Below are 13,201 nucleotides of genomic sequence, written 5' to 3' on the forward strand. Positions count from 1 at the left end.
TACCGCATAGTCTATAAAAGGCCCCGAAATGACAATGTAAAACAATCTGATGTTTATTAGTTGTCGTTCGTTGATGTGGTTCATAAATTTTTCTCGTTTCTCTTTTTTGTATAGATTAGACCGTTGGTTTTCCCGTTTGAATGGTTCTACACTAGTCATTTTGGGGGCCCTTTATAGCTTGCTATTTGGTGTGAACCAAGGCTCCGTGTTGAAGACCATACTTTGACCTATAGTGGTTTTCTTTTTTAAATTGTGACTTGGATGGAGAGTTGTCTCATCGGCACTCATACTACACCTATAACTTATTGTATCCATTGTCTCAAATCGAAGAATCGACTGACCGTGTACGGAATATCCCTCGACCTCGAATTTCGGTCGCATTTATTCACATTTAAAATAATGAATCGTCTCGCATCATCAAAAAGAGCACTCTTCAGTTTCATTTTCAAGAGCTCAAACTGTGAATCATAAAGGCACATGTATAGTTCTTTTTCTGCTTTCACGAGCACAACCAATAAATCATAAAGGCACATGTAGTTTTTGTGTCCGCTTTCACGAGCACAAACAACAAACCATCATTGTACATGTATGGTTTTGTGTCCGCTTTCAAGGGCCCAATCAATGAAAGTGAAGGCACATACATGGTTAAGTGTCCGCTTTCATAGCACAAACAATAAATCATAAAGGAATGCACATGTATGGTTCTGTTTCTGCTTTCACGCACAACCCCGCCTAAGTTATATACGAATAAATAGGATTTTGTTTATACAAAATACTTCTCGATATTCTTTTATGATCATAAACAAGCTTAAATCTGTCCAAGTTTGGTCGAAGTTCAGAATACATTTTAAGAAAGTTATTAATTTCAAAAAGCTTTAACCACAGAAATATTTGTGGACGCCGCCACCGACGAATAAAAGCACAGAAATGAGATCACTTACCTACAACCCAATGTCGGTCCGTGTAACACATCAATTCAAAGTTTTAAAAAGTTTTGAAATTTTAGATTTTTGGAATTTTGATCAAAGTTTTAAAATATCAAAATTCCAAATTGTGTAAAAGTTTTGAAATTTTGAAATTAAAAATATTAAAATTCTAAATACCGTTTTTAAGTTTGATAGTTTAGAAATTTGACCAAACTTTTAAAATACTGAAATGAACGTGCAATTTTGATTATTTTACTTTTTGAAAGTTTGATATATTAAATTTTTGATAAAAATATCAAAAATAGAAAAGGGGCGAAAAGAGGGAAACATATAAACACGGCACTGATTATAATCATGCTTAGTTAGGAATAAATAGCACGAAATATATCAAATTATTTTTAAATACAAAATAAAAATTAAAAGAAGAAATGGTTTTTTTTTTTTTTTTTTTAATTTAACATTTTAAACATCACATGGAATAACAGTATTGAAATTATAAGATTGTGCATCTATTAAAAAAATATTCAATCCTATTTAAACCGGCATCAAAAAGGCCAGAGGCTCCTGAATTGGGGCTGATGCTGGCCCGCAAATGCGACAGGGTTAAACATGTGTCGTGAGATCACAACCCTCCCCCTCTACCTCTAGCAAATGTAGAATGAATAACATTCACACAGTTAAACTCACTTTTAAAGAAATCCAAGTCCTATGTCAGAGTAGGAAACAAAAGAAACTAATCAAAATGACAATGATAATAAATTAACAAAGGACTACCATATATATATATATATATATAAAGCCAGCGCAAGAGCTCAATTAAACTAATTGAAAGATAATGTCTTCATCATATGAATAACAAGCACAAATCCTCCCTGTTGTATTTCTTTCTATCATTCATGAAATATTTATCATGGCAACCAACCATCGATAATTCAAAATAGGTTCTTTACATACAAATGTCAAAGAAACTTAGGATACAGCTCGCTCTGGCAAAGTAGCCCTTATAGATGTTTAATAGATATAGGAAGATGTGGTATGAGTGCCAATGAGACACTCGACATCCAAATAACAATTTATATAAGTAAACCATTATAGGTTAAGGTAAGGCCTTCAACACGGATGGTTGGCTCACATACACAGCAAGCTATAAAGGGCCCCAAAAATAACTAGTTTAAACCATTCAAACGGGAAAACCAACGGTCTTATCTATATCAAAACGAGAAACGAGAAACACGTATGAACTACATCAACAGACGACAACCACTGTACATCAGATTTACTTCATTTTGGCGAAACACCTCTTCAATTGATTCGGTTCTTATATATACTTCACTTTCAAATATTTAGTTTTCAGCGTTCTGTAGGCGAATGCTTTACTTGAAATTCAGGATTTTACAATAAACTGGTTTTTCGAGAGCAACATTGGTGTATGGCCAAAAATGGAAAAATCCATCATGCAGCTGACAGCGTGGCACTCTCTTAAATTTACATGTCCGATTCTGATTTGACGTACCTGTGTTCTTTTACTTTGATCAAAGTTGATTATCGTACGATAACTTAAAAATGCATAAATAACAAATACGGAAAAATGATATACCTTGATACAAAAAAAAAAAAACCTTTTCCTTTTATTTGCTATTTAAAAACATAGGTTGATTTAGAACCCCTGTTATGGAGCTACGTATATGATAAATGCATATACTTTTTACAAGCATCAGTCCAAACGTTGTCTAAGGGAGCAACCATTAAATTCAAAAGATGTTTTATTGAAGTGAAAAAAAATCGCACTAAGCGCTTAAAATTTAATTTATTAAGTTTTTTATCGCTATTGATCAAATTATTTGGTTCGAAATTTAACACTATAAGGTATGGGGGAAATCGGGATTCAGATATTTGTTTTGTCCTCTGCTTGCACAGATTGTTTTCCCATCAAACTGGGGTTCAGAATATTTTTATGTACCATCATTGAAGCCCCTCGTGGAAGTATCCAAGTAAAATAAAAAAAAAGTGTCACCTTAGTGACAATATTTATATATTAGATTCTCAAATAAGATAACCATTTATCGCTGATATAAACTATTCAAAAATTTTCAAAATGCCGACGCCTACAAATGGATAGATGGGGGCATAATGTACAGCTGCAAATTTTTCATAAATATGAAGGCTGGAAGTAATGTTCCCACATTCCAGACTAGCACAACGTTCATTGGGCCGTGACACCATGAATTCAGATTTCCTACCGTACCAATACTTAGAACTGAAATCATTGATACAAGGTAATATACGATCGTCATGCAAACGATAAAAAAATGAATACAAAACGTTAAAAGTTACAACCGAAGCGCTTTTCTGGATCAGGAACGCTCAAAGCTGAATATCTATAAGGCCAACAATTAATAAAGAAAGGAAATTGTTGTTGATTAAAACGTTAAAGATGATCTCTTAAGATTTATTCATCTACCGACATGATTGCAGGAAGTAAGAAATCGTAGAGCAAAACAAAAAAAGTTGAAATCAAATGAGATAATACAACGTGTATTGAACAATTAAATTTGTTTAAAGTCCAGCAGAAAACACATATATACTCAACCTAACCATACTATTTGACCTACCGCGAGTTTGTCAGTTTTTACTGTTACTCCTAAAATATGGGTACTGGGTAAACCATCATGTAAAAATGGTCATTATCAGAGCCGTGTGTCTTGTTTTAAAATGAATTATCTTCTTTTGAGAAATATTTATCTTGTCATCCTATTTTTCACCTCATAGAACTGTCCGTACCTGTGGTTTTATTTTATACATTTACTTTTATGTATCAGCATGTTTTCATTTCATTCTGTTTCATTTCGTTTCGCAGTTTACAGGTACCCCTCTTTTTGCCCCTTTTCAATTTTTGATATTTTAATCAAAAGTTTAAAAAATCAAACATTCAAATAGTGAAATAATCAAAATTGCACGTTAGGTTTAGTTTTTTTAAAGTTTGATCAAATTTCTAAACTATAAAATTTAAAAACGCGATATTTAGAATTTTAATATTTTAATTATTTGGTTAAAATTTCAAAATTTCAAAACTTTTACACAATTTGAAATTTTGATATTTTAAAACTTTGATCAAAATTCCAAAAACCTAAAATTTCAAAACTTTTTAAAACTTTGAATTGATAAGTGTTACACGGACCAATATCTTTAAATATATTTATTATTAATTTGACACATTTTCAAGAGTTGTGGCTAGGAGAAAATAATATTGGGCTTGAGTGTGACGTTAATTTCTCTTCCAACTTAGTTGACGTTTAAAATTTCAAAGGAACATATATATATAGACAATAAAATTGATTTGGCCTTTATTTGATTGTTACAATATTGGCCACAGACGACGTCTGAAAACTAAAGAAAAAACATCACATTGATTAATTAACGTTTCACTTAATAGTTATATTATTGTATATACTTTGATTAGGTTAATTTCACACTTGAATCGAGTTGGACTTATCTTTTCTCTCTTGCCAAGCAACAATCTGCGTTGAATAAACTGATATGGGGAAAGCTGTATAGAAACTTTTATCTAACGTTATAAAATAAACACAGCAATCTGTACCATGATACAATACTATTTTTTTTCTTTTGGCATTTCAATAAAATCTGTGTGAGGTAACTAGTATTGAAACTACCAGTAATGTTATCTCAATGCAGCGGATTTTGGAAATATATCGAACAGGGTCCATAATGAGATAGATTTTAATCCTGGTTTACAAGAGGAAGAAAATTATTCGAACCGACAATAAATACGCTAAAAGTTCTGCTCATCGTTGAAGGCCGTACTTGAACAAATTTCAGTTTGTAATGGCGTTTTGTACAACATACAGAACAATTCTGGATAGTAATATTCGACACATGTATAGCGACACAAGACCAGAGATCCATCTCAGGAAAGCTAATGTTATTCATTATTTGGACCCGGCAAAACGTTTTCATGATGAACAGCTAAAGACATACGACAAATTTCAAGCAAGGTCGATGGTTTACATTCCAGAATATGACATTATACTACCAAAGGCACCGGCATTTCGAGAAGCAAGTGCAGCGGAAGTGAAGAGGATTGTGGGTCGTCTCGCTCGGCCAATACAATGTCAAGTGACGGATTACACATGTCACAGAGAAACGACACGTCAAATGAAGGATATGTGTGGACCGTGTGAGCTTAATTTAACTCCGAATATTGTACCAAAGAGAGAGTTAGAAAACATAAACGAAAGATTGCAATCCCCAACTACTTCATTTCTAAATCGAAGCCGAATGCGACCGCTACGAAAATTTGACATATTCGAGATAAACGAGTCATGCAAGAAAGCAGGAACTCGGCCAAATTCGATGTTACCCAGAAGAAACTCGAGTGTCCGGTCTCGCCCTATGACTGGTCGGTCTCGACCTATAACTGCCGCATAATAAAACAGTTTTACTGGAAGACTGGACGATCATGAATCCATTAGAACCTCAAATATTTGCTGCTGACTTGGTTTTTTTTTTATTTTGGAAAGGGATATACACCACAATTTCCAACCACCTAAGTGAAAAATATGTGTATAGCACTGCATAAATTTAAAGATATTCATAATACATATTTCTTCAAGGAACTCCCAAGTATATATATAGTTGTCAGTAGTAGTCATAAATTATGTACAAATAGAAAAAAATAACTTTTATTTGTTATTTCTGTGAATCATGTTATTTTGTTGTCATGAGTGTATTTAACTTTTTTAAATATTAAAAATGTATTTCAATCACAAGTCTGACGTTAGATATATAATACATAGCTAAGTTAATTTTTGTACCCTCATACCCCGACTAGAGGGTCCACATTAGGCCCAAGATGGATGACCTTTTTAAAGAGAGAGTTCGAAGGTGCCGAGGCCACCGATAGCTAATACAGATATCATTTCTGTCATTTAAAACTCATCATCAATAAAACTATTCTGTAAAGTTTACTTTATTTATTTCCGATATATATATATATGTATGTGTAATTTTACACATGATTCCAATGTTGTTTGGACCAAGCTAGGTCGGCAAAGCCGTGCAGATAAAATGACATATATATATACCGACTTGCTTGTGCTTGTTCACTAACTATAACTCATTCATCGTCTTAATTTTGATAATATAATGATCATTGCACGGTTTTAGAGAAAAATGGCGAAACCAGTTACCCTTAACTTTGATATGTTAAAAAAACAGGTGTGGGGTATAATAATCAATCGACAAAAAATTCAAAGTTTTTTTTAGATATATAGTGAACAAGTAAGTTTCATTTTCAATGTCGTCATTTTTGTAATTATTTTGTCTTCATCCAGTTTTCTCTCAATGCGCAAATTTCGTCCATGGAGACATGTAATGATTTTTTATAGATAGATATAAGAAGATGTGGTATGAAAGCCAATGAGACAACTCTCCATCCAATTGCAAGTCATAATTTTTAAAAGAAAACCATCAGATGTTCATATGTAATATGAAATTCGTCAGTAAAGGTTTCCATGGAACCCTCTGTCTCGCCTGGGATTGCTGTAAGTGTACATAATATGAACTGTAATACAGGTTTAAAAAACAACTTTAGAAGCCTTCTCTTGATCCTAAAGATTAATGTCTGCTCAAGTTTAATAATAATTAGTGAAGGTTTAGAAATTAATCATGCCAAAAATTTATTCCAGGCATTCTATTTTAATCTTCAGAAAGTTTCGTGGTTTGACAAGGTTATCGATATGTAACAAACTTTAACCCCACCGTATATACTTAATTTTTAACCGCAAAACATGTCCTTTTGTTGGTAAAATAAAAAAAAATACGTGTTCATCATTATGTTCTCCCCCCCCCCCCTTATTATACTTACAAATGGACTTAAGTTTTTCTGCCAGTTAACATTACATTCACTCTGGTTAAAGTTTTTTAAATTTAATAACTATCCCTGATTTCTACCAAACTCGGACCGACGCTTTTTTATTGTCAAAAGCTAGCATCTAGAAGGAAATTTTGAAAAATATATTTCCTGCTTTTTCCGTATACTATTTTTAAAGGGATAACATTACATACATCCTGCAGTTCAAGTTCTTAAATCTTTTCTTAGATTCATAAAGTAGGCGAGACACTGGTTTCCGTGGAACCCATACAATGTTTTCCCTTTTCGGGCATCATAGTTTTAGATTTTTTATGTTTAATGAAGTTCAAATCATAGAATAACTACATTCGTATCAAAGCGAATGAAAAGGTTATCATGACATGTAGGATGAAAGATGATTGCTGAAAAAATGTGCAATAAATGATTTCTGAAAAAATGTGCAATAAATGATTGCTGGAAAAATGTGCAATAAACGATTGCTGGAAAAATGTGCAATAAATATTAGATCATAAAGGTTGTATCTATATAAAAAAAAAAACGTTTTAATATTGCTGCAACAGCCATACCCAAATTACCATATTGTTAAAAAGAAAGGAAATACATGTATCTAATTAAAAAATATTTTTAATTTGAATTATATTTTATCGCCTATTTCAAGATATTTTTTTTCCCTCCAGCATATTATTGAACTACATTTCAACGGTCTGCTATTTTCTCCTTGGCATATACATGCAACACCATTTAAACAAATGTATGTTATCACCTTTACCGCAAACAATCATCTTTGAATATTTTTTTTTATCCATTTCGCGGACTCCGTATGAAAAAAAATCTGGGTTTTTTTTTGTTTTTTTTTTTGTTAGCAATTTTTATGATTGTGTACACCCAAACAATCATAATGTGTGTACAACTCAGTTTACTGTATACACTTTTTTATTCATTTTAAAAGTAAATGAAGTAAAATGCAAATTTGATCACATTTTTGGTATTAGGCGTACAGTATAAATACGTCAAAACTTGAAGTCCAAGAAAGAAGACTTAACAGTTTATAGGTATAATTGCAGGGATGATTCCAGGTGTTTTCAAATGGGTCCCTTGAACATCAAATTGGGAATTTTTATTCTAATTGGGAATTTTTTAAGCATAAAATCTAAGACGAAATAACATTATTTTCCTGTAAAAACGGAAAATGTATATTACTAGTTTTACCTGTACACTGATGTTCATGTAAGTTGTAACATTTTAAATAATTCTGGATGGGCTACTGTTATTACATGTATATCATTGAACATGATGCACTAGTCTATCATCTTAGCTATAGTTACCTAGGCCTATTACAAAAACATATATTTCAGCTAACATAAACCACTGAAAAAAATCATTCATCGGGTATTTTTTCAACAGCAGGTCATCTCTATAAATTTACCTTGATTCAAATGGATTTCAAATTGAACTGGTCAATTGTCGAATTCAGAAAAGCAATTACAAAAGTTCATATACTTAATTGATAAGATATTTAAAGCATTGAACCAGTGTTCTTTAAAATTATTTGGATCATCTTCAAAACTTTTGAAATAGTTCCATAATGATGACATCGTATTTCATGAATGGTCTATCATCAACATTATTTTCAAAAAACGCTCAAACTTTTGTCTTTAGAAATAGTTTCTTTTACAAAACAAGTTTTCATGATCATATTATATAACCAGCTCTGCTGGGCGATCTGCTTTAACGAGATCGGCGCCCATTAAACTTTAACCATCAATGTTATATCAAAATTTGAATTTGTTCTCTGCCGAGGTCTGCTTTGACTTCCTTTTTTTATCAACCTGTTATATTTATAGTTGCCTTAATCGGTGACAGAAACTTTTCCAGAAATATCGATTTTTATTTTATTTTCCTGAATTGGGAATTCATTTTCATGTACATTTTTTTGGGGCCGCTGGCCAATTTTAGGGCCGCTAAGCGGCCCTAAACTATATAGTGGAATCATCCCTGAATTGTATCTTCTTGAGGTGCCTTTTACGTGTATGCTTATAACTACTCCTTAAGCAGTGGCGGATCCAGCCATTTGAAAAAAAGGGGGGTCCAATTATATGTCCCCATTCAAATGCATTGATCGTCCAAAACAAAGGGGGGTTCCAACCCCCTGGATCCGCCACTGTTAAAGAGTGTTTTATGTCTTCGTCTACTGCATGTAATTGTAATACACAATTTACATATTCTTATTTTTCTAGAACACATTGTCTGTAGCATATATGTGTGTGTTAATATTCTTCTCTTTATTACACGTCCATTATTGTATGCCGGTGCCCGTCCGTCCGCCCGTTTTCAACAATTGTCGAACAATAACGCAAACATGTTTTAACCGATTTGCATGAAACTTTGGTGAAATATTTAGATCTATCTACGCAAGTTCCCTTCCGATTCGAATAAAATTTGAGATTTTAAGTTTCGGAGTTAGTTTTTTTTTATTATTCATTACAGAGGGAAGGCTGTCCCCTTTTATGTTGGAAAAAATTTGGTAATGTAGAAAATCAATGAACTTTATGACTGTAGCGGCGCCCGGCGCCCTCATAAAAAAGTTCCGGATGAGCGACTGATGCGATCATAAAACAGCGGATTCATGATTTCCCCTATTTGCACACTGCCATAGATAAAGTGGCATAAACAATGTGTTTTCCTGTTTTTGAAAGTATGCCGATGCCTTTTCATTGGACTTGTTTTCAAAGCATATTTTGTCAGTATATATGAAGTTAACCAAAAGCACAATATGTAAATATCATCTTCTATTAGCAAAACCTTCAAAAGGTCACCATGGATTTCAACCACGTCCAATTATTTGAAGATCTTATTGTGCTTAACATCTTTACTTTTTACAATTGATCTGCATCATTGTTTTGCAAAAATATATTGAACGGGAAAATTACTCATGACATGTAGGCTGTAATTGTTTAAGACTCGAGGTCTAAATTTTTGAGATACAAGCGAAAATTTCAATGTTACCCCTACGTTCTATTTGTGGCCACAACCACCATTTGTTGCTGTATCAAATCACTTGCGTGGTATATTTAACTAGATTCCATAAGGATCATTCAGGTAAACTTTTGCAACGTGGACTAATATTAATAAAATGCTTCGCTGAACAGTTGAGCCAAATTTGGATTGTTGTCAAATTTTTTACATTATATAGGTTTCTAACACAAAACAAATGTCAAAATCTTACAAATTTATTGCACAATACTGTGCAACTAAAGATGTCTTCTTGAAACTTTATAAAAATTTGAAATTTGAAGAAAAAAAAATTTGAACCCTTTAATCTGAATTAGAACCCCCAAAATTCCCCCTTGGAGCAATTACCCCCACCTTTCCCTTGTAGTATGGCCTTGTACAATTTCAGAGAGAGCCATACACTTAAACACAAGTGATTAAATCTGAAATTTTGCAAGTATGTTCTTGGTGCTTCCAAAAATTGCACAAATATTGGAGTTATATCAGAGCTAGGTAGATTTCCTTTATATATAAACATAGTAATTCAAATGTTTATGTATTGGCACCGTCTTGAAAACTCGCCCACTGATCTTTTAAGTGATGCTTATATTGAAAGCTCCTCTGATAAAGCTGTGGGTAATCAATCGTGGTTACTGTATGCAAACATAAAGTTTTTTAGTGAACAACTTGGTTTAAATTTAGCGCTTTGTAAAAAACTCAGTAAAAATAAATTCAAAATTTTACTTAGAAAATGTATCAAAACTGATTTTTTAACATATTGGAGCCATCAAAAAGACTTAATAAAAAAAGATGATCACAGTAAATTGAGCAACTACTTTAAATTTAAACATAATTTCACTTTTGAAGATTACTTTAATATTAAGAACAGAGATAAGAGAGTTATACTAACTAGATTTAGAATAAGCAATCATTGTCTCCGCATAGAGAGAGGCCGTTACGAACGAAAAATTGATGAACATGGAAAAAATATTACACTGCCAAGATCAGAGAGAACATGCCAGTTTTGTTCAATGAACTCAGTTGAAGACGAAGAACATTTTTTATTTAAATGTACCCTTTATAATAAGGAAAGAAAAACCTTTCTGGATGAACTCTTTACAAAATACCCATATTTATCACAAATATCCGATAGTAATCTGCTTATTTGGTTCATGTCAAACGATAACCTTCATTTTAACTCTAATTATGTGAATTACTATCCTCATTTTACACATTGAGAAACTAAATATTTGCTTAACTGAAACTTATTAAGCTTATTTATAGTCTATTGTCACATATACTTGAATTGGTTTATTTTCTATTCTGGGCAGTAAGAGTTATCCTTCGTTCCATATATACAATGTAGGCAACGGACTCTCCTCATAAAATTAAAAGAAAAATACATTTGTATTTGTATTTTATTTTTCATTTACATGTTGTACTGTTAAACCAATCATCCTTAATCAGAACGATAGTTGTATGTGTGAGTGTATGCGAGTGGGAGAGAAAGGCTTTTTATTTTTACTTTATGCGATTACATGCTTGTTATGAGCCCTATGATTAGGAAATAAAATATCTTTATCTTATCTTATCTTTATTATCTGGAAACTAGATATATGCTTGTTTTTGACCCCCAATCTCAATCCCAGCCTTCCTTTTATGATATGGAGCCTTGTGTGTGGTACATTGTCAGATAGATCCATACTCCTACATACAAGTTAATGTTCAGATACTATAAAAATACTGGTTTATGGCCCCTTTTTGGTTCTCAATTCCTACACTGTTGGCACCATAACCCCCAAAATGAATGCAAACCTTCTACTTGTGGTATTCAACATTGCAGTACAATTTCAAAGCAATTGAAAAACTTGTACACAAGTTATCCTAAAAGAAGAAAAATGCTTGTTTTGGGCCCCTAATTCCTAAACGGTTTGGACCGTCATCGCCAAAATCAATCTCAACCTTCCTTTTGTGATATTGAACCTTCTAATTAATTTCAAAGAGATCCATTCACATAAACTAAAGTTATTGTCAGGAAACCAAGGTGTCATCGGACGACGCAGACAACGACAACAACATCATACCATGATACAATCCCAAATTATTTATGTGTTGTATAAAAAGTTTACAACAATAGACAAACTGACGCCAAGTAATGGCAAAAGCTAAACTGACATCATAGGTCATATAAAACACAAAATAATATGTAAACTTTGATATAAATATAACTTTTTTAAAAGACTTCATATTTGTTGCAGTAGAGGGTATCAGAAAAGTAACAATTAATAAATATGTCAAAATCCCCAACAATGTTTTTGTTTTTGGTAAAACACTTTATGGGCGTTTGACATTTGGCTCAGGCCTTGGAACTTAAAATACATAACTCCTGATATCGATGGGAGCATCTAATGATCTTTTAAAAGACCAGTCTGCTAAAAGAGCTGAAATCTACAATTTGCAGTGGCAGATCCAGGGGGAGGGTTCCGGGGGTTGGAACCCCCCCTTTTTTTTTGGACGATCAATGCATTTGAATGGGGACATATAGTTGGAACACCCCTTTGTCCTGGGTTGGGAACCCCCCCTTTTTCAAATGGCTGGATCCGCCACTGATTTGAATGATTGATGATTGCTTAAGATTAGCACAACATACAGTATTTGGATAATTGTCACAATCAATGGATGATTTTGATGTTGCAATCTTTCACTGGTAATGTGGGACAATACTACATATAGTTCACTTGTCAAATTAAATAATTGATGAAGCAGCTTTTAAATACAAACCTATTACTAGTACTCCCATTCTTATGCATTCCTTTTTTTTAATGCATTGTTCTCAATTCCTTATTTTTCTCAATTCTTTACATTTAAGAACACCATTTACATTCTTTATTTCCTCCCCCTTCCCCCATTTTTTTTAGACTGGCCACCCATTATCTTTAAATTTTGCTAATGGGAAACCCCATCAAAACCATAGGCGGTTCCAGGGGGGGGCAGGTCCCCCTTTCGTGGGAAAAATTTGGTTGAATATATAGGGAATCACTGAAGCATGACTGGAGCGGGCCCCCCTAAGGAAAAGTTCTGGATCCGCCACTGAAAACATTGGTTTCAGATGTTGTGATTCATTCCTCAGTCACTGATTCCAGCATCCTTTTCCTCTTCAAGATCAACATTAGATATATACATGAAAGCAAGTACTTCTCTGAGCTTATCTCCAGTTCTGTAGTGAAGGATTCCTCTTGCTGAAACACTTTTCTGTGGATTTTCAAATCTTTTACCATGTTATGTTAATTAATTAAAGATTTTTAAATTGCCACTATTATCTGTTTTCATGATCATTAAATTGATACTTGTTCCCTTTTTTAATAGAAAAATTAGGGATAAAACATTAGATGAC

The sequence above is a fragment of the Mytilus galloprovincialis genome, chromosome 14 (assembly GCF_965363235.1).
Source record: "Mytilus galloprovincialis chromosome 14, xbMytGall1.hap1.1, whole genome shotgun sequence".
Classification (NCBI taxonomy): Eukaryota; Metazoa; Mollusca; class Bivalvia; order Mytilida; family Mytilidae; genus Mytilus; species Mytilus galloprovincialis.